Source organism: Miniopterus natalensis, chromosome 10 (assembly GCF_054644295.1).
Source record: "Miniopterus natalensis isolate mMinNat1 chromosome 10, mMinNat1.hap1, whole genome shotgun sequence".
Lineage (NCBI taxonomy): Eukaryota > Metazoa > Chordata > Mammalia > Chiroptera > Miniopteridae > Miniopterus > Miniopterus natalensis.
The window spans coordinates 30,626,205-30,641,026 of NC_142090.1; the positions used below are offsets into that span (position 1 = coordinate 30,626,205).

The 14,822-nt window shown below is 34.5% G+C and overlaps 1 protein-coding gene across 1 annotated transcript in view; it reads right to left on the reverse strand.

Moving 5' to 3' along the window:
* FOXP2 (forkhead box P2) overlaps positions 1-14,822 on the reverse strand; it is a 643,835-nt gene that overhangs the window by 578,939 nt on the left and 50,074 nt on the right. The window contains exon 2 of the mRNA XM_087821061.1: positions 6,321-6,465. The gene's annotated coding sequence lies outside the window, so the exon portion shown is untranslated. The remainder of the gene's footprint in view (positions 1-6,320; positions 6,466-14,822) is intronic.

Consider the following 14,822-nt stretch of genomic DNA (forward strand, 5'->3'; position numbering starts at 1 on the left):
GACAGCTGTACAAAGCTGACCCAAGAAACTAGTGTCTTACTATTTAGTGAAAACTAAATCACATGAATGTTAATTTTCGAGAAAGATTCAAATTCTACCTTGCAGTTTTTGTCTTATTAAAACTTACATATCTCTTGTTAGATATTTAATAAATAGATTATTTTGTTTACCATATTTCCATATATCTTAAGTTGACCTCTCCACATCTTTTTATTAACTCTCATCAAATTGTAGTAGTGTATCATTTGCTGAGTTACATGTTGAAGGAAGAAAAAACTTCTATTGCCTGCTGGAAATTAAAAAAAAACAAAAAAACAAACGCATAAAAATTCTTTGGCTCTTCTTTTAAGAATTTATAAACAGTCCAGGTAGGTTAATGTAAAGTTACAGAAATACTAGGGCAAAAAAATAATAACTTTTTAAATATATTCATGTGGTGATGGAATCCATATTCCCTAAATTCCAGATTTTATCACTTTCAGAAAAGTTTCTGCTTTGGAACTTAACAAATAGAATAAGTAGCTACATATTGCACATTGACATATATAATGCATACATATACACATACACATAAAGATATAGGGATAGTTAGATAAATATATACAGATGGATATATAGGAAGAGAAAGAGAGAGTGACATAGGTAAATAGGTACATATGTGCGCAAAAGCACATACATAAACACACACACATTTATTTATGCACACAAATTCCAACATACAGAGAGAGTAAAAGGCAAGAGAGACAACTACCATTAATTAAGTGCCTGCAATGTGCCAGGTATTTTTTATGTTTGATCATTTAACTTCCTATAACCATAAAAGAAAGGAAACATTTTTTCAAGGGCAAAACTTACCCAAGATAAATTAAAAAAAAAAAAAAAAGTGGCACAGCAAACATCTGAACCCAGTCCATTCTTTGCAAAAAAAAAAAAAAAAAAGAGGCAAAAAGGGGTCTCTTACTTATATGGTGTGCTTAAAATAGGTTTTAAATAAATTCTAAAATATGATTTTTATATCCAAAATTTTAATTTAGCAAAGAAAAAGTTGCTACAAAGATAATTCTTAGTTGAATTTGCTCAAAATGTAACTCCGTTATAATCTGGGTTTTGTCCAAGACAAATCAAAATACAGATATTTTACAAAAACAAGTTTTCAGAGGATCAATAAAATATAAATGCAATAGCAATAGATGTATTCTCCCTAGACATTTGAGACTAAAGAATAGGACACTTTTTATATTTCATTTTTTTAAATGTTTTTATTGATTTCACAAAGAGGAAGGGAGAGGAAGAGAAACATCATTGATGATAGAGTCATTGATTGGTTGCCTCTTGCATGCCGCCTACTGGGAATTGAATCCAAAACTTAGGTATGTGCCCTGACTGGGAATCAAACTGTGACCTTCTGGTTCATGGGTAGATGCTCAACCCCTGAGCCACACTGGCTGGGCATATATTTCATTCTTATGAATGATAAATTCCTGTTTTCTGTTAATGTCAATCAGTTAAATATGATTATATTCACTTCTTGGAAAATTAAAAATACAATATATACAAAGAAATAAAGAAGAATGTAAGAAGAAAAGCAAGGGAGAAATAAAAAATAAAGAAAAAATTTTAAAAGGCCAGAAAGAAGTTCATACTGATATTTTTTAAACTGAAAATATGTTTTAAAATTTCTATTCAAAGAAAGAATACAAAGAGCATCTGTATTTTTCATTTCCTTTATAACATACTGTTAAAATTAACATTTAATTAAAGTGTCATTAAAACAGAAAAGTGTTTCTGAAGATGATAGACAATGGCAAAAATGTATTAAAATTTAAAGAAAGCCACAAACAACTCAATTGTGGTTTATTATAAAAATACCTATTTTTAAACTCAAAACTGAAATATCTATCTTAAAATAAAGATGAGTTCATGCTAGGTAAATAATATACAGATATTTTCACTACCCTAAAAATTCCTTGTGTTCCATCTATTCACCCCTCCCTCTCCACATCCCAACTCCTGGCAAATACTGTTATTATTGTCTCTGTAGTTTTGCCTGTTCCGGAATGTCATATAGTTGAAATCATACAGTATAGAGCCTTTTCAGATGGCTTCATTCACTCAGTGCTATTCATTTAGCGTTCCTCCATGCCTTTTGGTGGCTTAATAGGTCATTTCTTTTTTGTAAGTTGTTAATTAGCTGCCTTTATTTCTTTACCTTTATTTTTATTGTTGACACTATTACAGATGCCTCCCCTCTTCGCTCACCTCCACCCAGCTCCCATCACCCCTTACCTCTGGCCATCACCACACTGCTGTCTGTGTATATTTGTGTGGGTTATGCATTTATCTTCTTTGGCAAATCTCTTCACCTCATTTCAAGTCACCCTTCCTCTCTATCACAATAACAGTCCTTTGTAAGAATGTATCAGTTTGTTTTATCCATTTACCTATTGAAGGACACCCTGGTAGCTTCCAAGTTTTGACAATTATGAATAAAGTTTCTATAAACATTTCTTGTTCAAATTTTTGCAGGAACAAAAGTTTTCAACTCATTTGGGTAACTATCCAAAAGCACAATTACTGAATTGTATGGTAAGTATTGTATTATGTGTATGTTTATCTTTGGAATAAAATGCCAAATTGTTTTCCAAAGTGGCTGTATTGCTTTGCATTCCCATCAACAATAAATCAGAGTCATTGTTTTTCTACATCCTTGACAGCATTTGGTTCTGTTAGTTTTTGTGATATTAGGTATTCTAACAGGTGTGTAGTAGTATCTCAACTTAATATGAAATTCCCTAATGAAACAAATATTGAGCATCTTTTAATACACTTATTTGCCATCTTTATCCCTTCTTTGGCTAAATCTTTTTTTAACTGGGTTATGTTTTCTTATTGTTGAGTCACTTGTGTATTTTGGATACAAGTTCTTTTTTAAGCATGTTTTTCAAATATTTTCTTCCAGTCCTTGACTTGTCTTCATTATCTTAACAGTGTCTTTCTCAAAGCACAAGTTTTTCATTTTAATTAAATCCATCTTATCAATTGTATCGTTCATGGATTGTGCTTTTGGTGTTTGATCTAAAAAGTCGCCATTAAACCCAAGGTTATTTTGACTTTCTCTTATCTTATCTTGCAGCAGTTTTATAATATTGAATTTTACATTTAGCTCTATGACCCATTTTGAATGCATTTTTATAAAAGGTATAAGGTTTGTGACTAGATGTATGTTTTGGTATATGAATCTCCAGTTGTTCCACTACCATTTTATTTTTTTACATTTTTTCCTTTTTATTGAATTTACTGGGGTGACACTGGTTAACAAAATTATACAGGTTACATGTGCACATTTCCACAACACATCATCTGTACACTGTTTTGTGTGTTCACCACCCCAAGCCAAGTCACCTTCCATCACTATTTATGCCCCCTATATTCTCCACTGCTTCCACCCCACCTTTCCCCCACCCTAGAAATCCCCACTTTTATCCTTGTCCATAAGTTTTTCTCTTTTTTTCTCAATCCATCCACCTCCCCCACAGCTCCTCCCCACCCTGGCAAACTGCCAGCCTGATCTCTGTCTATGGGTCTGTCTCTATTTTGCTTGATAGTTCATTAGATTCCACATATGAGTGAAATCATATGGTACTTATCTTTCTATGATTAGCTTCTTTCAGTTTGCATAATGCTCTCTAGGTCCATCCATGCTGTCTCAAAGGGTAAGACTTTCTTCTTTTTTATGGCTGAGTAGTATTCCAATGTTCCACTACCACTGTTTTAAAAGTGTCATTCTCCATTAAATTTGCTTTGCTCCTTTGTCAAAGATCTGTTAACTATACTTGTGTAGATCTGTTCTGGGCTCTCGATTCTGGTCCAAAGATCTGTCAGTTCTTACATCAATATCGTATTTTCTTGATTACTGTAACTTTATATAAATTATTGAAGTTGGGGAGTGTCAGTCCTCTGAATTTGTTATTCTGGGTCTTTTGTCTTTCTGTATAAATTCAATAATTGGTTTATTAATACTCAAAAAATAATTTGCTGGGATTTGATTGAGATTGTGTTGAATCTATAGGTCAAGTTAAGAAAAACTGACATCATAACCATATTGAGTATGCCTATCCATGGACATGGAATATTTCTCCATTCATTTAGATCATCTTTTATTTTCTTTCATGGAAATTTTGTAGTGTTCCTAATATTGATGCTGTACATATTTTGTTAGATTTCTACTTAAGTTTCTTTTTTGATGTTAATATAATGGTATTATATTTTTAATTTCAAATCTCAGTTGTTCATTGTTGATATATGGAAAAGCAACTGCTTTCTATATATTAATCTTGTTTTCTGCAACTTTGCTTTAACTATTTATTAGTTACAGGAGGTTTCCTTGGTTGATGCTTGAGGGCTTTCTACATAGGCAATTATGCCATCTGCAAAAAGACATTTGTATTTCTTCCTTCCCAATCTGTATGTCTTTTGTTTCCTTTTCTTATTTCCTTAACTAGGACTTCCAGTATATTAAATAGGAATGGTGAGAAGAGATAGCCTTTCCTTGTTCCCTATCTTAGCAGAAAAGCATCTAGTTTCTGATCAATGACCTTTCATAAAGCAAATATCCATACAGCCACCAGCCCAAAGAATAAACAAAATGTTGCTGAAACACCAGAAGCTATGGGAAACTCCACTCCAGTTTCTATAGCCTATCTACAACTTAACCATTATCTTTACTTTTGTTGTAGTTACTTTTTATATAACTAAACACTATAGTATAGTTTTGGAACCATATAAAAAGAAACCATACAGTATTGTTCTTTTGTGTCAAGGTTGTTTACTCAACATTATGTTTATGAGATTTGACCATGTTATTGTTGTTATACTTTAGTCATTATCATTACTGTATAGCAGAGGGACAGCTAAATTTTTCTTTGAACAACAATATTTCTCAGTCCTTCAACCTCAAACCAATAAATGAGAGTTTGCTACTGACCCATCAAACTTAAATAACACTTTAAAGTTTACTGCACTTTTAAACAATAAAAATTAAAGTTTTAAATGAGGAGCAATTTTTCATGTCAGTAAAATGAATGATAATGTTTGTGATCTTTCTTTAAAGTGTTTCTATCTAGTTCAATAATAGCAAAATTTTGAACTGAACATCTAAGGCCAAACCAACAGAATTTCTTTTTATGCAGTTTCTGCTAAATTCAAGAATCCAAACTCACAATTATAGATTGTCAAGAATGGTCACAGTGTTTAGTTACTCTGTTGGAAAGTTCCAAAAAATGAAATTAAACATGAACTTAGAAATTAAGGAAGTTTCTTCCTGTAGACTACTACGTTTCTGCAGATGCTATGTTAATACTAATACCACATTCAAAACCTGTAAAGATTCATGTTTCAATTTTGGAGATAATTGGTGGAATGTATGATTTGATCATATCCATTTCTAATAAGTATTAATTTTATACTGAATAATTTGGACTTTTTAAAACAAAACCATACTCTATCACTGAGTTCTTTCAGTGAGGAATGAAAAAAAGGTATTAGTTGCTAAGCAAAAATCAAATACTTGGCAGTTAGGACATTATCAAGTGTCTTATCACAAGGATGATGCACTAAGTAACTTCCAAATAAAGGTGGTAATGACAGGAAATTCTTTCCAAATAATTTTTCTAAAGTAAATATTGCCTTTAATTATCACTCCCCCTCCCAATTTCTAAACAGCAACTGAATTTTGTGTTTCTAAATAATAATTACCACACATGTTTTAAGTTATTCCTAACAAGATAGGAAATCAGTCTTTCCAGTACACTGAACTAACAAAATGTATACATTTTTATAATAGACTATGAATACAAATTTACTCCAATTCATTTCACCATGCAAAGTGACTTAATGTCCCTCTTACTGGAAGGGTATTTAAATGATATATTAGGATAGTCTTATTCTCAGTTATGAAGATATATGAAAGAAAAAAATCAACATTTAGAGCAAAAAAGGATTATGATAACACAATTGCAGATATTAATTCAAAGGAAGCCACCTTCTTTTCATCAGAGTAATCTTCAGCATTCTTAAAATTGCTGCACCAGAAAGTAAAATTAATCCATTTTGCATTAAACATTATTATTGTAAAACATCACCTTATGTTATTAGTTAGAAAATAATAACAAAAATAGAAATATAAAAGTTACCAACCAAAACACTGTATATTTTGCAGTGCAGAAAAAATCCAAATAATATTGTCATCATATATATTTCTACTAATACCTGAATAGCCACAAAAACTAAGGGATAAAAAATATAGTGTACAGGTGACTTACATTTGGAGGGTTAGACTTTAATTCTCTCTCCCAGGATTGAGGAGTCTTACTCTTTGTACTTATAATGTTCCTTTCTCCAGGGTATTCTTCTATTTCCAGAATAGGCCAGGACAAAGCTTGAACAGACTTCTATTATTTGTTTGATCTAGAGGGAAATTATACTTTTCAACAATTATTACAAAATGCATTAAACTTTTTCTTACTGTGCTTGGGGGTGGGGGTGGAAGCTTCTCATTATTTTCTGTTGAATTCAAGGTAAGCAGAAAAAATAGGAATTGTCATTGTTGCATAGTATTAATAAACAAATCAAATACTTTAACACCACTAAAAGAAGCCCACATCTATCTTCTTTTTCATTTTTATGGCTAAGCAATATAACAAGAGAAAATTAATTATCAAAATCCAAATTACTACAAAAGCCTACTCAAATGTATTTTTTAAAATCTTTAATATAATTTTGTAAATTCATGAATTTGAATGGACTGGAAGAGATGATTAGATATCAAATATTTTTACTCATTCATTTTAATGTCTTAAGGCTAAATACTTATGGGATGATTAGAAAAGTATGAAAAAAAAAAATCCATTTTTAAAGTTGTTAATGGAATAATAAAAAAGATTATTTCAAGAGCATGAGACAGACCAGAAATAGATGACAAAGGATCTATAAGGCATGGAAAGAAATCTGGAGTAAGAATTTCAAAGCATGTTGGTCAAATTAGAGTGTGTAACATAAGTACATGAAACCTAAGTCTGGTTTCATGCTAATTCTCTAACATCAATAAGACATAGAAATGCAACCTATCCTACCCTTACAAGTACAGAGAAATATGATGTATAATTGACTGACCTTTTGTGATATGTAAATTCCTAATTTTAAGAGAATTATATTTTTCAAATTTTATCAAATGTAGCATTCTAATAACAAATGTTTTCTTCCTCATTAAAATGAAGAATTAAGCCCAACTGGGCATGGCTCAGCGGTTGAATATCGACCTAGGAGTCTGGCGATTGGGGTTTTACTCTCAGTTAGGGCACATGCCCGTGTTGTGGGCTCGATCCCCAGTTGGGGGCATGTAGGAGGCAGCCGATCAATGACTCTCATCATTGATGTTTCTCTCTCTCTTTCTCCCTCTCCTTCCCTCTCTCTGAAATCAATAAAGACATATTTTTTAAAAATAAAATAAAATGAAGAATTAAGATAAGTATCTTAAATTTGTGCCAAAGCCTGGATCATGCCCTTTTGATTACCTTAAAGTCATTCATATTGCCTCCCATTAAATAACAAATTAAAATATAGGGGAACATTTGGAGAAAAATCAGAAATAAAATATAGATATTTTGTGGAACTATGTCTGCTAACACTTTAAAGCCATTTTTTTTCTCACAACTTAAAGCTATTACACTTGTGGAGAGGGAAGATGGTGGCACTCTGACAAGAAGTAGAACACTTTTGCTCCCAGCCGCAGACTCAACTTACCACTAAAATACTGTGTAACCAGCTTGGAAAAATAAGAGAAATATACCTTAGTGGTCATATTTTGAGTAAGGAGCACTGAAGAAACAACATAGAGTCTGGTAAGAGAGAGGAGCCATAGAAAGGGGGAGTACCCCGAAAGCAGTGCTGGACTCTGTGGTTTGAGGGTTAGAAGCTGCAAAGTTCCCTCCCCTTGGGAATGTAGACTGGCATCCAAAAGCTGGGATCTTAAACCCAGAGTGGAGTAAAAAGGAAGGAGAGCCCAGGCAGGGTGGGCAGAGGGAACCAGGGGAACAGTGTGCCTGGGAGGAGGGAACCAGGCCTTCCCAATGAAATAACATATTTAATGGCAGCAGATAAGATAGGACTCTTTCACCCCAGGTGCTGACAGTGTGAAAGGCTGTCCCACAGTGTGTGGCTTCTCAATATAAAGGAGCCAGAAGGCTGCATTGAGCAGCTACATACAGTACCCTCTGCTTTCCTGTAACACATTGTGTAAACCCCCAGAAAGCATTTGAACTGTGTGACCTGGAGAAGGGGAAGAGAGCCCTCCCACTGCCAGAGAGGGACCAGAGCTGCTGGTGGGACTGATCAGGACTCTAGCCACTGGAGCTTCTGGAGGGGGGGGGGGTCTGGTCGTGGCCAACGGAGAGAGACCAGAGGCCCCAGTGGGGCCAATCGGGTCTCCAGCTGCAAGAGATGCCAGTGCTGGGAATTGAGAATTTTCCACCAGCCCTCAGGGGAGCTGGGATAGTGCATAAGGGGCTGCCCCAGATTTACTGAGATCAGCTGTGCAGAGGACCTGGGTGGGACTGACTTTGTGAAGCCTCCTTCTTGCTACCAAGGCACAGGAATAATAGGACCTCACAAAGAGGGATCTCTGCCTGTGTGTTGCTTTATGCATTTTTGAGTTTTTGATTGCTGACTATTTGGCAATCCAAATCAGCCAGAGATCCAAGAAAGGAGTGGCAAAGAACAGTTAACTCTCCTGTAAGCTAGGAATATCACCCTTAACAGGAAAGGGGGTGGTTCAGCTCACTGTAGCACCAGATAGCCCCCACAGGGCACAGTCCTGAGGGGGAAGGGAGAATAGCTCACAGGTCGACAATACAAGAATAAGACTCCCAGGGACCATTGCTTGGAAGCTGTAAGAAAAGCTTAAAATCCCTTCTGGTGGTTGGAAAGGCAAAGAACTAACCAGAATTACTTTATAATCAAACCCACTGAACCTAGGCCACTGACATTGTCCACACAGAAAAGGCAACAGACTTAATTCAATTTGAAACTGCAGTGGGCCATTGTATGGGGAACTAGAATTGGAGGATAGGGTAGAGACTGAGGCGCTGGCTTTGAAGCAGAGACTAACTTCCCCACAGTGAGTGCCTGACAGCAAAACTTCTAAGTAAAGGGAACAATATTCCAAGCTACACTAGCCAGCCTGCACCCTAAAGACTCTTCAGAAGACTCTGAAGCAAGACCAGGCAACCACAAGAGGGAGGCAAAATAGCTGACAAGTGGAGGTGGTCCACAGAGAGCCTCAGATCAGCCAACTACCTAAGGACACCAGAGCGAAACCAAGACATCTCCTAAAATTGGCTGATACACAAGTACCTCCCAAGAGAACTGAAATCAGCAATGAGCCTCAGACAACATAAACTGCCCAGACAAAACACCTGATTGACTTTTTTTAAAAAAGAAGAGAGAAAAGAAAAAAATTTTTTACAATTTTTTTGTTTTTTATTTTTTTAATTAATTTTTTAAAATTTGCTTTGCTTTGATTATTTTTGCTGTTGTTTTTGCTTTGTTTTGTTTTTCTGACCTATTATCAAGATTTCCTTGATATTCTATGCTTAACTGCTGGGATATTATCATTATAACCAATAAGTTTACTGCTTTTCTCAATTGTTTCCCACATATCTTTTATTGGACTCCTTCCCTGCTCTTGCTTTATCCCTTTCTTTCTTCTTGTTCCATTGGCATGACATTTTTTCTCTTTCTTTTTGTTCTCCCCTTTTATTCTCTGTCTTTCTGTTATTTTATTTGTTTGTCTCTTTATTTTTATTTTTTTCAAATATTTTTCTATTCCTACATACTACTCTTAATTTTTTGCTTGCTCTCCTTTCAGAATCTTTTCTCTGCCCCTTTTACCTCCCAGTAGCTTTGTTCTTTTTTACTTTTTATTTTATTTTATAATTTTTTTAAATTTTTCTTTTCTTTAGTAATCATATCCTTTTCTCTCTCTCTCTGTATTTTTTGTGTGTTTTGTTTGTTTGTTTTTTGTTTTGCTTTTTGGGGCGGGGTTTGCTTTAGCATTTGTGTTCTTGCTTCACTCTTCCAATTCTACTTTTTCTTGGAATGTTTTCATTGTTATTGTCAGGATATTTTGTAAGACACTGCTTGTTTCCTGGCAGTTGGTTGTGTTTTGTTTTTTGTCTAACCAGCACCTGTACAACAGTTCACACTATGTGGTTGGGGCTGAGCCAAACAGTTAGCCAACCTGAGAGAAGTCCTCCCAAGAACAGGTAAATAACAATCTAGACACAATCACAACAGGAGAGCTCAAAGAATCAACAGAAGAGACACCCATAAAAAGGACATGCCTAGAGCAAATGGCTCAGAAGTATAAGGAAAACACACCTCTGGGCTCCACTGGACATACACTACAAAGCCCCACCCCACAAGGCAGGGAGACAGTAAATATATCTAATATACAGACACAAACACTAAGAATCACTAAAATGGAGATACAAAAAAAACAAAAAAAAAAACAAAAAAAACCCCCAAACTAAAGAAAAGGAAAAATCACCAGAAAAAGACCTTGACGAGATGGAGTTTAAAAAGTTATTAGAAATAGAGTTCAGAGTAATGGTTATAAAGATGTTCAAGGAAATGAATGACGATAATAAGACACTTAATGGAAAGGTCCAGGAACTTAGTAAAAACATGAAAGAAGAGATAAATGTCATAAATAAGAATCAGACAAAAATGAAGAATACTATATCTCATATCAAGAATACACTGGAAGGAATTAAAAGCAGTCTCAATAAGGCAGAGGATAGAATAAGTGACTTAAAAGGTAAGGTAGAAAAAAAACACTCAACTAGAGCAACCAAAAGAAAAAACACTGAAAAAGCATGACGACAGTCTAAGGGAGCTTTAGGACAACATAAAGGAAAACAACATTCACATTATAAGGGTGTCAGGCAGGGAGGAAAGTCAGCAAGAGATATAGAACTTGGTGGAGGAAATCACTACAGAAAATTTCCCTATGCTGACAAGGAAGGAAGTCACACAAGTTCAGGATGCACAAAGGGTTCCAAGCAAGAGAAACCCAAAGAGACCCACTCTAAGACACATCATAATTAAGATGGTAAATGTTAAGGACAAAGAGAGAATATTAAGGCTTGCAATAGACAGACAAGACCTACAAGGTAACCCCTATAAGGCTGAGAGCAGATTTCTCAACAGAAATGCTTCAGGCCAGAAGGGAGTGGCATGAAGTTCTCAAAGTAATGAAAAACAAGAACATGCAACCAAGACTGCTTTATCCAGCAAGGCTAACATATAAAATTGAAGGTGAAATAAAGAGCTTCTCAGGCAAAAGAAGACTAAAGGAGTTTAGGACCCTCAAACCAGCATTGCAAGATATGCTAAAAGGACTGCTTTAAGATGAAGAAATACTGAGAGACAAGTACATCAGCATAAAGGGAAAAAATGGCATAAAATAAGTATATATCAATAGTAACCTTAAATGTAAATGGAATAAATGATCCAATCAAAAGACATAGGGTAGCTGCATAGATAAGAAAACAGGACCCAAATATATGCTTCATACAAGAGACCCACCTGAGAGCAAAAGATTCACACAGGCTAACAGTGAAGGGATGGAATAAAATATTCCATGCATATGGAAATGAAAAAAAAAAGCTAGAATAGCAATACTTATTTCTGACAAAAAAAACTTCGAAATAAAGACCATAACAAGAGACAAAGACGGTCACTACATAATACTAAAGGGATCAATCCAACAGTAGGAAATAACCCTATAAATATATATGCACTCAATATAGGAGCAGCTAAATATACAAAAAAATTCTTCAGAGACTTTAAGGGGGAAATCAACAGCAGCACAATCACAGTAGGGGACTTTAACACCTCACTATCATCATTGGACAGATCATCAAGACAAAAATCAACGAAACAGAGACCTTAAATGATACATTCGATCTAATGGATTTAATTGATATTTACAGAACATTTCATCTCAAAGCAGCAAAATACACATTGTTCTCAAGTGCACATGGAATATTCTCAAAAATAGACTACATGTGAGGGCAGGCACAAAGCAAGTCCCTACAAATTCAAGAAGATGGAAATCATATCAAGCATCTTCTTAGATCACAATGACATGAAACTAGAAATCAACCACTATAAAAAGAACTCAAAAATAATCAAAAACATGGAGGCTAAATAGCATGTTGTTAAACAATGAATGGGTTACCAATGAGATCAAGGAAGAAATCAATCACTACCTAGAATAAAACAAAAATGAACAGACAGCAACCCAAAATCTATGGGGCAAAATTAAAGCAGTCCTGAGAGGAAAGTTCACAGCAGTACAGGAGTACCTCATGAAACAGAAAAATCTCTACTAAACCATCTAACACAACAACTATAAGAATTAGAAAGAGAACATCAAGAAAAGGCCCGAGGAAGCAGAATGAAGAAATTAATAAAGATCAGAGCAGAAATTAATGACATAGAGACTAAAAAACAATAAAAATTTAAAAAATCAATGAAAAAAAGAGCTAGTTCTTTGAAAAAATAAACAAGGTTGATGAATCTTTAGACACACTCACCAAAAACAAATAAAGAGGACCCAAAAAAATAAAATCAGAAATGATTGAGGTGATATAACTGACCAAACAGAAATACAAAGGAATGTATGAAAATATTATGATCAACTATATGCCAACAAACTGGACAAGCTTGGCGAAATGGACAAATTCCTAGAAGCACACAATCTTCCAAAGCTGAATCAGGAAGAATCAGAAAACATGAATAGGCCAATGACAACTAAAGGAATTGAAGCATTAATCAAAAACTCCTGGCAAATAAAAGTCCAGGACCAGATGAAATTACAAACGAGCTTTACCAAACATTCAAAGAAGTAACACGTATTCTCCTCAAACTACTCCAAAAAATTCAAAAGGAGGGAAAACTCCTAAACTCTTTTTATGAGGCCAGCATCATCCTAATCCCAAAACCAGATGAAGACACAACAAAGAAAGAAAATTACAGGCCAATATAGATGCTAAAATCCTCAACAAAATACTAGCAAACCAGATCCAGCAATACATTAAAAAGATCATACACCACAACCAAGTGGGATTTATTCTGGGGAACCAAGGCTGGTATAATATTTGGAAATCAATAAATGTGATACATCGCATAAACAAAATGGACAAAAATCATATGATGATATCAATAGATGCAGAAAAAGATTTGACAAAATCCAGCACTCATTTCTGATAAAAACTCTCAGCAAAGTAGGAATAGAGGGAACATACCTCAACATAATAATGGCCACATATGACAAACCTACAGCGAACATCATACTCACCAGTCAAAAACTAAAACCATTTCCCTTAAAAACAGGAACAAGAGAGGGATGTTCACTTTCACCACTCTTATTCAACATAGTACTGGAAGTCCTTGCCACAGCCATCAGACAGGAAGAAAACATAAAAGATACCCAAACTGGAAAGGAGGAAGTAAAACTGTCATTATTTGCATATGACATGATATTGTACATAGAAAACCCTAAAGACTCCACCAAAGTACTACTAGATTTGATAAATTAATACAGCAAGGTAGATGGATACAAAATTAACATCCAGATATTGATGACATTTTTAAACACCAACTGAACTTCTCAGAAAGAGAAACTAAATATATATATATATACCATTTACCATTGCACCTAAAAAAGTAAGAAACCTAGGAATAAACTTAACCAAGAATGTGAAAGACCTGTACTCAGAAAACTATAGGACACTGAAAAATGAAACAGAGGAAGATATAAACAAGTGGAAGAATATACCATGTTCATGGATTGGAAAGATTACTATCATTAAACTATCCATACTACCCAAAGCAATCTATAGATTCAATGAAATTCCTATTAAAATACTAACAGCATATTTCACAGAGTTAGAACAAATATTCCAAAAATTTATATGGAACCAAAAAAGATCCCTAATTGCTGCATCCTTTTTGCAAAAGAAGAACAGAGTGGGAGGGATCACTTTACCAGATATCAAACTGTAGTACAAAGCCATTGTAAACAAAACAGACTGGTATTTGCACAATGACATATAGATCAATGGAGCAGAACAGAGAACCCAGAAATAGACCCAAGCCATTATGGTCAGTTAATATTTGACAAAGGAGGCAAGAGTATACAATCAAGTGAAGACAGCCTCTTCACTAAATGGTGCTGGGAAAATTGGACAGTTACATCCAAAAAAATGAAACAAGATCACAAACTTACTCCATACACAAGAATGAATTCAAAATGGATAAAAGACTTAAATGTTAGACATAAAACCATAAAAATCCTGAAAGAAAACAGGCAGTAAAGTCACAGACATCTCAGGTAGTGGAGTTTTCACAGATACATCTCCTAGGACAATAGAAACAAAAGAAAAAATAAACAAATGAGACTGCATCAAACACAAAGCTTCTGCACAGCAAAATAAATCAGCCTCATGATACAAAGGAATCCCACGCTATGGGAGTACATATTTGTCAAGTGTGTATCTGATAAGGGACTTATTTCCAAAGTGTACAAAGAACTCATACAAGAAGAGGAAGACAATCTAATTTAAAAAATGGCAAAAGACCTGTATAGACACTTCTCCAAAGAGGACATACAGATGGCCAAGAGACATATGAAAAAATGCATAATTTCACTAATCATCAGATAGACGCAAATTAAAAAGACAATGAGGTATCACTTCACA